The following is a 13,951-nucleotide window of genomic DNA, read 5'->3' as shown; positions in this document are numbered from 1 at the left end:
AAACAGTGGACAGAGAGACAGATCCTGTCTTCCTCTATTAAGAACAGGTACTGTAAAAGCACGGGCTCTTGGCTGTATAGGGGGTAAGCTTCATCCAGAAGCTGGAGTGTGTAAGTGGGGGTCACACTTGGGGGGAGCTTGGCTTATGGTCTTAGGAACAATGCTGTGATAACCCCGGCTAGAGTGGAACCAAGGCTCTGCCCCTTCCCTGCAGCACAACTGCTGTGGCATAGCCAGTATTGGGTGAGGTCATCCATAGAGGACAGCTAGGAGAATATGGGAAAAGAAGCCAAGGGCCAAAAGTATTGCGTCTCTGCCAAAGAGAGGGTGATGCTGCTGTAGTTCCAGGACCCTCACATGCAGCAAATGTCCTCATTACGATGCCTCAAACATGTCTGCTGGGATGAGCCATAAAACAAAGCACTCACATCGGCAACCAAAACAAACAGGGCTTGGCTGTGAAGGCTTAGGGGTCTGTTGGCTTGCGCCTCTGACATCTGAGACAGGCAGGGGAGACCGGCACTTATCTGGGAGTCCTCTGCTGAGGTGACTGGGACCTCTTATTTGATTCCTGTAACTACCTGCAATCTACTGGGTTTTACCCCACTGTAGCCGACACCAAGGGTCCAAAGGGGCCTTAAACAGCCGCACCTTGCAGCAACGGTTGCCTCTGTAACACCAGTCTCACTCCAAGCCCAAAGACCACCTCAAAAACTCCTTTTAGGATATTTGGTACAGTTTACATGAGACAGTCATGGATGTGATTTCATTTTGAGAAATTAAGGAGTGTAGAAGGAAAAGGGCATCCCGGGTTGCTTTCTGCTGCTGTGCTAAAGAGCATCACGCCCCAGAGCACCTGGGAAGGGAGGGGTTAATTTGGCTCACACATCTCCATCACAGCCCATCAGGAAGAGAAGCCAGAGCAGGAAACTCAGAGCAAGAATCTGGAGGCAGGAACTTATGCAGAGGCTGTGGAGGAATGCTGCTTACAGGCTTGCTCCTCCTCATGGATTGCCCAGCCTGCTGTGTTATCTAAGTCAGGATCACCAGCACCGTGTGTGTGTGTGTGTGTGTGTGTGTGTGTGTGTGTGTGTGTGTGTGTATCTTCCCACATTAATCATTAATCAAGGGAATGTTTCACAGACATGCCCACAGACTAGCTGGATGGAAGTGTTTTCCCAATTAAGGTTGCCTCTTTTGCCAAAGATTCTAGTTTATACCAAGTGAACAACAGCAACAACAGATAACAATAACAACAACAAACAACCAGCACAGGAAACTTACATCATCATTATGTTAAAATCCAATAAACTGTCTCTGTGTGTGTGTGTGTATGCGTGTGCGCACGGGGGTTGGGGGTGCTGGGCCATCTGCTAGGCCAGTGTCCTACCCCTGAACCACAGGACCACATCTCCAACACCATGCTTACAAGTTAGGTCATTGTTCTCAGTCTCCATTTTAAAATTTATATTCTCGATTATCCCTTTCAAGTCATGAAAATAAACTACGAGCTTCCAGGACCTGGGAAGGCAAACTCAACACCGTGAAATCATTTCCAAGTTCACAAAGAAGAGCGACAGAGCAGCTACCGAGCATTTATCAACAAATGCATTTATATATTTATTTTAAGATTTACTTTTTTACAAGCTGAGAAGCAGAAATTACATTATTACATTTATGGGCAAGGACATGCATATATATATATATATATATATATATATATATACACATGTATACATATATATACATATATATGTATATACATGTATACACATATATATGTATATACATGTATACATATATACATATATATGTATATACATGTATACACACATATATATACATATACATACGCATATACATATGCACACACACACATTATGGAGTGGCTACACCAAGCTAATTGACCTGTGTTACCTTACATACTTGCCATTTATTTGTAGCAAGTGGGCTTAAAAATGTACTCTTTTTTTTTTTTTTTAATTTTTCCCGAGACAGGGTTTCTCTACTCTTAGCCATTTCTATTAAGCATCCAACCACTGCATTGCCACTGGAAAAGAAGGTACAAATATTCATAAAGAACCAGTTGGAAAACTTTCTTATAATAATATTTTTTCTTCACCCCTGCCAAACTGAAAATAATAGGCTAAATTTCCAAGAAAGCCTATAGATGAACAGAGACTCATTAAACCGCGTTTAATAAAAATGAAGGCAAATCTTCATTTGAAACTTAAGTGTAAATACACTGTATTCCTTTAAGGGTTTAGAGCCCTGCTCAGCGTTTCTGTGGCTGAGTCTACGTCTTAGATACTCCCATTTTCCTCTACACACGTGCGTTTTTCCCCTGCCCTGAGGTGTTACAGGCAAGCCATTTTCTTGTACTTTTTTTCCCAAGCAAAATCCTCCTGCTGTGGGTAGACTTTCCACTGCTCCCAATGAAATCTCTGGGCAAAGTTTTAATTACTAATTTAAGAAAGATGAGACCCTTTAAGGTTTAATACATTTTGCCCTTTCTCTAGGCCACATAGACTAAAACCTTAGTGCGCTTGAACAATGTCTTAGCGACTGAGAGCTGGACTGGCCCACAATAGTTGATTCATTGATTCGGCCTGACTGTGCAGGAATGTCTGCCAAGCAGTCTGAATAAACTCACATTGCTAGACGCTACGGTAAAACACATCCTGACCTCTTTCAAACCCCTATCAGGGTGGAAAGCTAATCTCCCAGCTTTCCAGCAATTCTCCAGCATCTGGAAAGATGCTTGGATTATAAACATCTTGCTTTTACAGCAAATGATAGACTTTCTTAGATGGTTGTTTTCACCTAATTAGACAACAGTCGCTGTAATTGAACGCTTCTCAAGGGCACCGCTGTGCTTTCAAGCAATAAAAACAACGTTGTCTATTTCATTTAAATCTGAAAGGAGGCTTTTTGAAATAAAAATCTCAAAGAATCGACTGTGAGGGGTTTTTGGTTTGTTTGTTTGTTTGTTTGTTTTGTTTTGTTTTTAAATATTGATTCAGGGATTTTTGTATGAGTTACCTAAATCATAATGTACACATTTAAAATTGATAAACATTGTGTCAGCATCACAGAGTGTTTTTAATATGTGTCTATACACAGACAGTATACCAGGATATACCATATCCTATTTGCATGTGACTTAGAAGAGATCGGCCACTTTCCTTACGTACGACTCCTGCCTCCCCTGGCTTCCTTTTGACTGGCAAGTCTTACACATTCAGCTTCAGAAACTGAAATACCAGGCACACGGGCTTAGCTTAAATCATAGCTCTCCTAAGATAGGACCAGGTTGCAATATGATTTTTTTTGTTCTAGTTTAAAATAAGGTATTAGATGCAGGACTTTCAATACTGTTCACAACTTTAACAGCTGTAAGTTTAAAAAGAAATCATGTGTGAAACCTAATCCTCCTCCCCCAGTGTAAGACAAAGGCACCCTGACTTTTCCTGCTCTTGCCAAGTGCATGCCCTGAAGAAACTTATTTTGCCTCAAAAGGGCGTTGTTTTCGGCTGCTCTGCAGATGATGAAGGGCATTTAATTTTTTATCGACTTACATCCTGATAATTCTATGTATCCACTAGCAGTGGGAGCAACAAGTGGGCTTGTTACGCTGGATAAGCAGGCAGGCGGACAGAAGAAGCAGAGAGCCTTATGCTCGCTCCCTGCCCTCCTAGAGCTGACAGCTAAGTGCCCCGACTTGCATCACCCTTGGGCTTCACTGGTATAAATGCCGGCAGGACACCTTCATTACATCCTTGAGCCTGGCTCATCTCCATCTTCTCGACAACAAGAAAGTTATCTATCTCCAAATACAAAAGATCGGATGACTCTGCAGCCCAAACAAATAACCTTCATTATTTTTCCTTAAATGGGACAGACCACAGTCACTCCACTCTGGTGTTCACAGCCTCTCTTCCCAGTTTCTCTCCTTCAGCTTTGAGTTCTAGTTACATCAAACGTCTTCCTGCTCAGTGGAGATTCTGCATACTTCCCTTGTTTTCCCAAGGCTGATGAAAACAGCCTCACCATTTTCCAAGTGGGCCTCCTACACATGCTCATAGACTTGGTCAAACATGGCCTCCTCTGTGAAGGCTACCTCATCCCTCAGCAGGGACTCGGCTCGAAAGCAGGTGGCATTCACTTCTCCAGTGGCATCTAAAGCTGTCATTTAGAAAGACCCCTTCCTACTGGGCCTAGCAACTTTGGGAACAGGAGCAAACAAAGAGCACGGCCTCTGATGATGAGAGTGAGAAGGAAGAAAATGCCCGTGGAAGAGCAGAGCCCCTGTCAAAAGGGTTTAGCTGTTAATGGCTTCCGTTGCCCATCCATGGTCTGAGAGGTTTTGTGGGAACTTGGCGTATCCACAGATGCTCTTTACAGTTCCACCGAAGCGTCTCTTGGGAAGGACCCTTAGAAGCCAGGGATGGGCAACGGAATTCTACCACATTATTATAAAAATCACCCAGGGTATGTGAAAGCATTCAGCTACTATCCTTCATGATACCAGTTTGATATAGGGGTGGGAGTCTGAGAAATAGCAGTAAATTGTTATGAACCGACTGAACTAAATAAGTGTCTGGAAAAACGGAAGTCGGGAGCCTAGAATCAGACTGAAGAGACAAACCAGGATCTAAGGCTGAGTAAGCAAAAGAAGACTCCCTGCCAGGCAGAGAGGCAGGAGACCTGCCTGGAGTAAGATGCTCCTTTGCCTGGCAAAACGTGGCCTGAGGAGTTGCTGGTTCTGCAGCATGCAGTGCACTCTTTCATTAGGAGCTTGTTTTATAAGGCCAGCCTTGTCGTTTATTTCTTTGTCCCTAGACCTAAGCAAATGACCAGCCATTGCACAGCTGTCTAGATCCAGAAGCTAAAACAGCAGATGCTCAGCTCTGTTAAATCTTTTTTTTTTTAATTTTTAAAAATTGTTTTCTTCATTCATATTCCCTGTGCTATCCCAAAAGTCCCCCATACCCTCCCACCCGACTCCCACTTCTTGGCCCTGGCGTTCCCCTGTACTGAGGCATATAAAGTTTGCACGGCCAATGGACCTCTCTTTCCACTGATGGCCGACTAGGCCATCTTCTGATACATATGCAGCTAGAGTCAAGAGCTCCGGGGTACTGGTTAGTTCATAATGTTGTTCCACCTATAGGGTTGCAGATCCCTTTAGCTCCTTGGGTGCTTTCTCTAGCTCCTCCATTGGGGGCCCTGTGATCCATCCAATAGCTGACTGTGAGTATCCACTTCTGTGTTTGCTAGGCCCCGGCATAGTCTCACAAGAGACAGCTATATCAGGGTCCTTTCAGCAAAATCTTGCTAGTGTATGCAATGGTGTCAGCGTTTGGAGGCTGATTATGGGATGAATCCCCAGATATGGCAGTCTCTAGATGGTCCGTCTTTCGTTTCAGCTCCAAATTTTGTCTCTGTAACTCCTTCCATGGGTGTTTTGTTCCCAATTCTAAGAAGGGGCAAAGTGTCCACACTTTGGTCTTCATTCTTCTTGAGTTTCATGAGTTTCACAAATTGTATCTTATATCTTGGATAATCTAAGTTTCTGGGCTAATATCCACTTATCAGTGAGTACATATCATGTGAGTTCTTTTGGGATTGGTTTACCTCACTCAGGATGATGCCCTCCATTTGCCTAGGAATATCTGAGAATTAAATACATCTTTGAAAGCCAATTTAAAACATTTGTAAGCTTTCGTTTTAAGGTATTGGGTAGATAATTTACTGTGAACTATCTTCATAACTCAACGTGGTCTGGCAGCACAGGTTCCTTGAGGGCGAAGTACACAAGCCACACTACCTGTTCCAATGTTATTTGTTATGGGATACAAACAAACAGAGAAAGAGCCTGCTGTTGGAGCCACTGGATTCTACCCAGTGGGGAGTTGATTACTTGTCTGATTAGACCCTCCAAAAAATCACAATGCTTTCCCCAACCAGGTGTGGCACCCCAGGTTTGCAGCTCAGCATGCGGAAAGTAGAGACTGGAGAATCAGGGATTCAAGATCATCCTTGATTACAAAGCAACTCTGGAGCCAGCCTTAGCTACAGGAGACCCCATTTCAAAAAGGCAAAACTAAAGCAATGAGTATAATATTCCTTCACTCTGAGCAATACAATCTTCCCGGGATGGCTGGTCTCTTATTATCATCTCTGTCTCTGTCTGGTTACTTCCTCAGCAAAAAACTCTGTGTATGTCCTGTAGGTATTACAACTCAGTCCTTTTCCCCTTACACCCTCTCTTCCTGCCCTCAACATGTTGAGAGAACCCCCCTTCTCTCCATCCTTGGAAGAGCACACTATCAGTTTCCTAGGCAACAATGAAACATCTCAAGAAAGTGCAAACATTATGTACACAATGTTTCGATGAAAGGTTATTTTATTAGCCTGTCTGAGGAGTCATGATATAACTAGGGTAAAATGTAAAATAAAACCAGCATTGTGGAAACTCTGCAAGGAGGATTAAGCAAAAACAAGGCACGGTAACCCTTGCAATCTCAGACCTTGAGAGGCCGAGGTAGGAAGACTGATGACAGGTCAAGGCCAGTCTGGGGCTGCATAGTGAGAGTCTGCCAAAACCAAAAATGAATATTAACATTAAAAAATAAAACTGGAGGGTCTCATCTATAATTTCATATAGTAGAACCCGTGTGCCAGCTTATAAAGTTCCTTATCAAGTTCCCATGAGTCCTGATAGAATCAAGGATCTCATATACTCTCAACATTTGACCCACGTCTTGGACTAGGTGGGTAGAAAGGCAACTTGCTTACAGTTTTACCATACAAGGACGCTGCATCCCAGACCCGTGAACCTGGGCCTTTGCACATATTTTCTGCAGCTGCTGATCCAGTTCTGAGCCAAAGTTGTGCTTTGAAACTTTAGATTCCTGTGTGTTGTGATAATAGACCAGAATTTGGAAGTGCCGTGGAAAATCTAGCACTCTGGCAGTCTAACAAGGCTTCTGAAAAAACAATTTAACATCTGGACCCAAGTGTTCTGTGGAAGTCCAAGACCAACAGAGCAAGGAACGTTTCTTTCAGTAATAGTTAGAATTTAGCACTTCCCTCTCTCCCATCAAATAAACGGACTTCTCTGATAAAGCCACAGGGGAGAATTACAAGTGCATTACGGTGTAGAAAGCGGGCCTTCTGGACAGGCATCACTGAATATTTTCTAATACGCTTCTTCTGTTTTCAGCATTACTCTTTTGCAAAACCTGGCTCTGAAAAACAAACATTCAAGCAAAGCCGTCCTTCCTAAACCTTCCTAGAGATAACGGAGCAAGATCAAATCTGTAGTATCATTCCTCCCACAAGTTTCTGGGGAAGGCACGGGTTGGGAAGGTTCCTCATTTCTTGGCCATCAAAACAAAAACTAGGCTGGGCGTGGTGGCGCACGCCTTTGATCCCAGCACTCGGGAGGCAGAGGCAGGTGGATTTCTGAGTTCTACAGAGTGAGTTCCAGGACAACCAGGGCTACACAAAGAAACTCTGTCTCGAAAAAAACAAACAAAAAACAAAACAAAACAAAACAAACCTATGTTAATGAGAGAGGTGTGTGAACAAACCTCTTCTATCCATGTTCTCTGGGGTCACAGGAGCCATCAGGACAGAAGACCCAAAGAACCAGGAAACCCTTTTCTGTTTAGGTGGAGTGAGGTTAGGTCACTGTGTCAAATGTGATTGGACAAAGGCTATGATGCTGGATGAAGAGGGACGGAGCGAGGATTGTTTGTTCAGACACATCTCGGATTCTCTGGGTACCACTCCTTCTTCATGGGATGGAGAGAGAACCCTGTGATGATAGTCTTTGAGGGCAGATGAAGCAAGGGATCCTGCTAGGATTTACTGCTTATTCTTGGTGATGAGTGGAGGCCTAGCTCCTGTGACCCATCTTGAGAGAAAGAGAAATGCACTTTTTTTGTATGTGACTCCCTTAGGGGAGAAGCAGGTTGTAGGGACAGGAGGAAGGGGAAGGCTAAAGAGACTTCACCTTAGAGACCTCCCAATATCCTTTAGTTCAAAGTGTTCAGCACAGCAGGTCTCATATACTAATGCACTGTTTGCTGAACCCCAATATGATAATGGCTGAATAGGTACTCTTAGTATATCTCTAAACAACCACAGCAACACAAAATCAAATGCAAAAAGTGGTTTTTTTTTAAACAGGAATATTTACTAACTTTCTATAAAACTTTATGCATTAAAATGTATACCTTACTTAGGTAATAACAGGTAATTATTTAACATGTGTCAGGCTCTGTGAGTTTAACTTTGAAAATGATTATTATCCCTTTGTTCTAGATAGTAAATGATGCGCTGGCACACTGGCATAGAGAAACTGACATAGAGGTAAACAGAAGAACTCAGAAACAGATGCAAGCACATGCAGGATGTTATAGGGGCAGAGGGTGAGCTCATAGCTCAGGACAAAGAAACCTTTGTAGATGAGTTTGGGGTGTGTGTGCAAAAGACAGGGTATTCAAAATGGCCCTGGAAGCTCAGTTCTCCATATGGGAAAAAGAAGAAATTGGATGCCTTGTTTACACAATATACAAGAATAGATTTCAAATCAAAGCAAGGTCTTAAATGTGCAGGGTCGGAAGCCCAAAGCGTTAACGGTCGGGGCCAAAAAAATGTCGTGTCTACTTTAAAACAGGGGGCTCTACAAAGTAAAACAGCAAATCCTGAATTCGGAGGTGACCGCGGTAATGTGTGCACTGAGGGAAGTTTACAGAACACACCAAGAACTCCTTTGAAGAAGAAACCCAGCCCAATATCCAGGCACTGGATAGATCCTGGAGTTTCAAACAATCTGGGACTTGGAATTCATGGCACGCAGGGAGGAGTCAAAGGCACTCCACTTAGAAGCAGAATGAATGGAAACCCAAACCAGCCATAAGCGCACAAGAAGATCATAGATTAGACATAAACAGGAAAGCCACCACAGGATTCCATTTCATGTTCGCTACACTGAAGACACCAAATCAAAAAAGGATTTGGAGTCTTGGGAGGATGTGGTCCACAGGCACCCTGGCCTTTGCCTGTGGGAACATCAGTGAGACAGTCACTTAGGAAGATATTTTAGCCCAATGTAATATATCTGAAACCTCTACAACCCAGCTCTTCTCCTAGGAATCGATCTGAAAGGATCTCCTGTACCTGTGGCCTGAGACATGTGAAGATCTATTGATTGCAGGATTGGTCACAGCAGCAAGAACCTAGAAACAACTCTGATGTCACTAAACTCAAGGAGAAGAAGTCACAGAGTCATACAGACTCAAGTCACAGCAAATTCAGTGGGACTGAATTTTATAACTTTGGGGTGACACATATGTCATCGGTTGTAATGAATAATAAGGGCAGGTAGAGTCCAAAGGACTGTGGGAAGGAATACACTCTAGGAGAGGATACGGGAGCCTCCCAAGTATCTTGTCCATACGCTTGCAGAGCAAGCACTTTACCAAGACACCTCTCCAGCCCCTAGTTACTTGTGCAGTTACTGACTTTTGAAATTTATTTTTATAAACAACTATCTCCAATTTCTGCAGAGGAATTCAGAATTCTGAGGTCAGCTTTAGAGCAGGCTGGACAGCCTGCAAGAATGCAAAGTCCTGGGATCGACTCTAGAGCAGACTGGGCAGCTGGTGAGACTACAGAACCCCGGAGTCAGCTCTAGAGCAGGCTGGGCAGCTGGTGAGAATACAGAACTCCTGGGTCAGCTCTGGAGTAGGCTGGACAGCTGCTGTTTTCTAATCGAGTTCTTATAGAGTTTTCAGTAGGGGGTATAAGTCTGCATGGAACTTCATGGAAGATCACACTGGAATTTAATTTTTAATTATACAATCTCTGTGGATGAAACCCAGCAGCTATGAAACAATGAAATTACTAAGCTGAAGGGGAATAAGTGTAAAATATTCCAATCTGAGACCAAGCTGATTTTTTTTAAAGGGTCGTCTCAGAGACGTTCCTCGTCTTTTTATTTATTTACTTATTTATTTTGGCAGTGCTGGTGATTGAACGTAGTGAAGGCCAAGACTATACAGCTGAGATCTAACCCTAGCCTTCCAGTCTGTCTTAGAGATGTTAAGTATTAGACACTTTAACACAGCACATTCCATTCTGCTAATGATTACAAATGATTCTTGCTCTGGGGCCAGGCAGGAGGAAATGGAGGCAGATGATAAGCGTTCAAAGAGTTTGAGCAGGGATGGACATGGTGACGAAATCTGTGGTGCTCCTGGCAAACATTCCAATGAGAGGCACAAACACGGGCTTCGTCTCTTTGAACCTCATTTGTTAGGAAGCTGCTGTTGCTGCTGTGGACAGATAAGATCCAAGACCAAACAAGGATGCGTAGGCTTGCTACAGCACAAGGCTTATCTCAGCAGCTGGCTCTCCTCTATTTAAAAAATCGGCCCAAGAAAAGCATTTTCCCTGACAATTCATGCTCTCCTGGCACTGCAACCAAAGGGGAAAGCATACAAGGTTCATGTTTCTTCTCTCCCATTAAGATAAGACCCAGAGAAACCCCTGTAAAGTAGGAAAATTACTAAATTCTTTAAAATACAATTTTCTTTTTATATGGTTCTCATTACATAATTTGACACATCTGGGGTTTATAATTTATAAAAACAGAAAGTAAAAGACCATTAATTTGGCCCGGGATGGGGCAATTTTACAGCTTAAAGCTCTGGTGGGCCATAATTTACGAACCAAATGCTAAGAGGAGGCCTCACAGTCTGTGGGGGCTTAATATCTCATTTACATATCTAAGTTTAAGTGCCCAAGGTTTCAGAAGAACCCAAAAATGTTTTGTCCTTTGGGCTCTTGCTCAAGCAGTCAGGGCTTGGAGCATCCCGTTGGTCATCGGGACCTTCCCTCTCGGTGCACTGGAGAGACACTGAGGCCTCCTCTCAAGGCGTGTCCGGGGCACAGGGTCATCTCTCCTGGTGCTGGACACTAAACTCAAGGAACGTCCTTCATGTTATGCTGCGGTGCCTCTCCCTGTCTGAGGTCACTGTAGTGTAAGGGCAAGGCATAGAGACCACAGCCAGGAGTAGTGCGACCTCTGTCCCTTGCTGGACTCCGTCCTTGTCTTCCTCTGTGCCTTATGTGTTGTACTCATTATTTTCCCAGTTGATGCGACTAAACACCCACAGCAAACAGCCTAATGGAGAGAGGTTTCCTGACCTGATTGACCTCCACGGGGTTGCTCGAAGACATGGGAGGATCAGGAAACAGGTGGGAAGGGACACGGAGCTGGAGTATAAGTCACAGGGCTTACCTCTCAGTGACAGGCTTCCTCCAGGTAGATCTGTCCTCCCCAAGTTCCACAGCCACAATATCCCAAAACAGTGCCGCCCGCTGCTGACCCGGGGCTTAAACACACGAGCCCTCGGAGAATGTTGCATATGCAAACCCTTCCGGACTTCTCTGAAAAAGGGGGTAGCTTCAGATTCAGTTCCACCTCCCCGTCCTGAGTGCAGCAACGAGGGAGGTTCTGTGAATGTGAGGTGCAGAGGCTCACAGGGAGACCGCTCACCCCACATTTCACATGAACAGTGTCTCTTGGAATTACATGATATCAGAGGGTGGCAATGAAAATGTCTGGCCAACACATTTTTAAAATAAACCCTGTTTTCAGGGCAGTGTTAGATTGACAGGAAAACTGTAAGCCAGTACAGATTTTTTCATGCACCCTGCAACCTGTTCCCCCTGTTACTGACCTATTAAGTATGATGGTACATTCATTATCACACACTGCTACATGGTCAAGGACTCACTAGCAGGAAAGAAGAATCAAATCTGGATAGGGTATCATCCTTCACCCCGTCTCTCCCTGAGGCTCCTCTTGGCTGTAACAGTTTAAAAACTTCACAAGTTGGAAACTTTGACAGCTGTAAGGAGGGTCGGTCAGTCAGCTCTTATGGCTTCTTTGTAGACTGTCCCTGGTTTTAGATCTGACGATGTCCCTTCCTCCTGAGACACCAGGTTTATGGCTTATGGGATGGCAGAGATGGAGGAGGCAAGGGGCCATTTTCACCGCTTGACACTGACTGCACACTCTCAGTGGGAACTTGCCTCACCCCACCAATGTAGTGTTTGTCCAGTTTCTCTCCTGATCCCCTTGGCTCACCAAAATGTCTTTGTATGTGCAGCCAGCAGCCGCATTTAGGGAGCAGTGAGTTCTGGGCTACCTCCCTAAAAGCAGAATGCTACATAAAGGTTTCTGGATTCTATGTGAGAGATGTTTTTTGTATTATTCACTGACTTGTTTACATCAGGAGAGACTCGAGGGTGTTTATATCACACTTCTGTTACAAACCTCGAGCACTGGCCTTTGAGAAGGTTTCAGTCCGCTCCTGCTGCCCCCTGACACACTTCACCTCTGGGTTCTACTGGGGTGTTGTTCCTTCTAATCCTCTCAGCCAACAGAGCACAGAAATATCTGTCTGTGTATATATACGCATGTATAATATTTATTATATGAACTCATAGAAACATCCGATAGCATCTCCACACATAACCATCTGTATCCACATAATCAAATATGGATTCACAGCGGTCTCTTGAACTCTAAGCCACAGCTGCATGGAGCTGTAAGCTCCCGTCTCCACCCTCTGCTCCCTCACCTAACTGTTTGCTCCCGCAGCATCAGAACCACCACTAGACCTCTGAGTTCAAGAGCTGATTCTGCTTACCACCTAAGGGAGTTTCCTCATTTCCAAAGTTACCTAGGTCAGCGCCTCCCTCCCTCCCTCCCTCCCTCCCTCCCTCCCTCTGTCTCTCTGCCCCTCCCTCCCTCTCTCCTCCCTCCCTCCCTCCCTCCCTCTGTCTCTCTGCCCTTCCCTCCCTCCCTCCCTCCCTCCCTCCCTCCCTCCCTCCCTCCCTCCCTCCCTCCCTTCCTCTGTCTCTCCGCCCCTCCCTCCCTCTCTCCTCCCTCCCTCTCAGTAAAGCTGTTTCATACACTGTGATATAAACAGATTTTTAAAGAAAATTCTGCTTTCCATAGGGGGACCCCCCCCACCCCCACCTCCTAAATGCTTCTTGTAGTTTGTCATACATTCGTCTGTCTGCATCATTTCTCCAGTGCTGTGGAGTGCTGGAGGTAATTACAAACATGTGCTTTCACAGTAGCCACAGCAACGACACACTGGGCAGTTTTCAGTCTCCCCAGATCTCCAGTGCTTCACCTACTCAATGTCCGCCCTATCGCTAACCCTTTTGCGTTGCTGTGGTTGTGTGTCTCCCGAGTTGTCCTATAGAAGGAATCACACAGTGTCTAGGCTTTCCAGAAGGACTTCTTTCAGTCAGTAAGGCGTACTAAAGATCTGTTTTTGCCTTACACAAACTACTGCTTGTCTCTTATTCCTAAATAATTCCCTTACATGAGTGCGCCGTAGTTAGTCTATTCCTTTACTCACTGGGCAGCTTCTTGCATCCAGGTTTGGGTGATTATGTAGGTGTTCCATACATAATTAAACGCCAGCATTTGTGTACACATAGAATTTCAGTTTATTTGAGTGAGCCCAAGGACACGGTTGCTGGACTGTATGGTAAGGCTCTTCTGGCCCGGGGAGAAGCTTCTCCATGGCTGCGCCATTTACATATGAGCAGGAAGAATTCCTTGTTCTGTATTCTTGCCAAGCAGCTGATACTGATAACTTTCCTCCCGCCATCTTGTTAGGCAAGTTACATTCCCCACATTTTAATTTATCATTTATTAACAACAGATGACATTGAATGTTTTATTTATGGAGACGTTGATTTATTAATCATATGATTTTTTTTATTGTTGAGCTTTGTTTTTTGTTGCTGTTGTTTGGTGGTGGTGGTGGTAGGTTTTTTGTCGTGTGGGTTTGCGTTGGTTTTTGTTTGTTTGTTTGTTTTGAGATAGGATGGGACCCTGGCTCTCCTG

At 44.4% G+C, this 13,951-nt stretch overlaps 1 protein-coding gene across 2 annotated transcripts in view; it reads right to left on the bottom strand.

The window, feature by feature from the left end:
• Ddah1 (dimethylarginine dimethylaminohydrolase 1) overlaps window positions 1–13,951 on the bottom strand; it is a 135,586-nt gene that overhangs the window by 85,025 nt on the left and 36,610 nt on the right. The window contains exon 1 of one of the 2 annotated variants that reach the window (XM_011240221.3): window positions 11,318–11,415. The exons of the other annotated variant lie outside the window; for it this stretch is intronic. The gene's annotated coding sequence lies outside the window, so the exon portion shown is untranslated. Of the gene's footprint in view, window positions 1–11,317; window positions 11,416–13,951 lie in introns of those variants that run through there. 2 annotated transcript variants of the gene reach the window in all.

The sequence above is a fragment of the Mus musculus genome, chromosome 3 (assembly GCF_000001635.26).
Source record: "Mus musculus strain C57BL/6J chromosome 3, GRCm38.p6 C57BL/6J".
Lineage (NCBI taxonomy): Eukaryota > Metazoa > Chordata > Mammalia > Rodentia > Muridae > Mus > Mus musculus.
The sequence above is the reverse complement of the archived record's forward strand: the minus strand, read 5'-3'. Positions and strand labels throughout refer to the sequence as shown.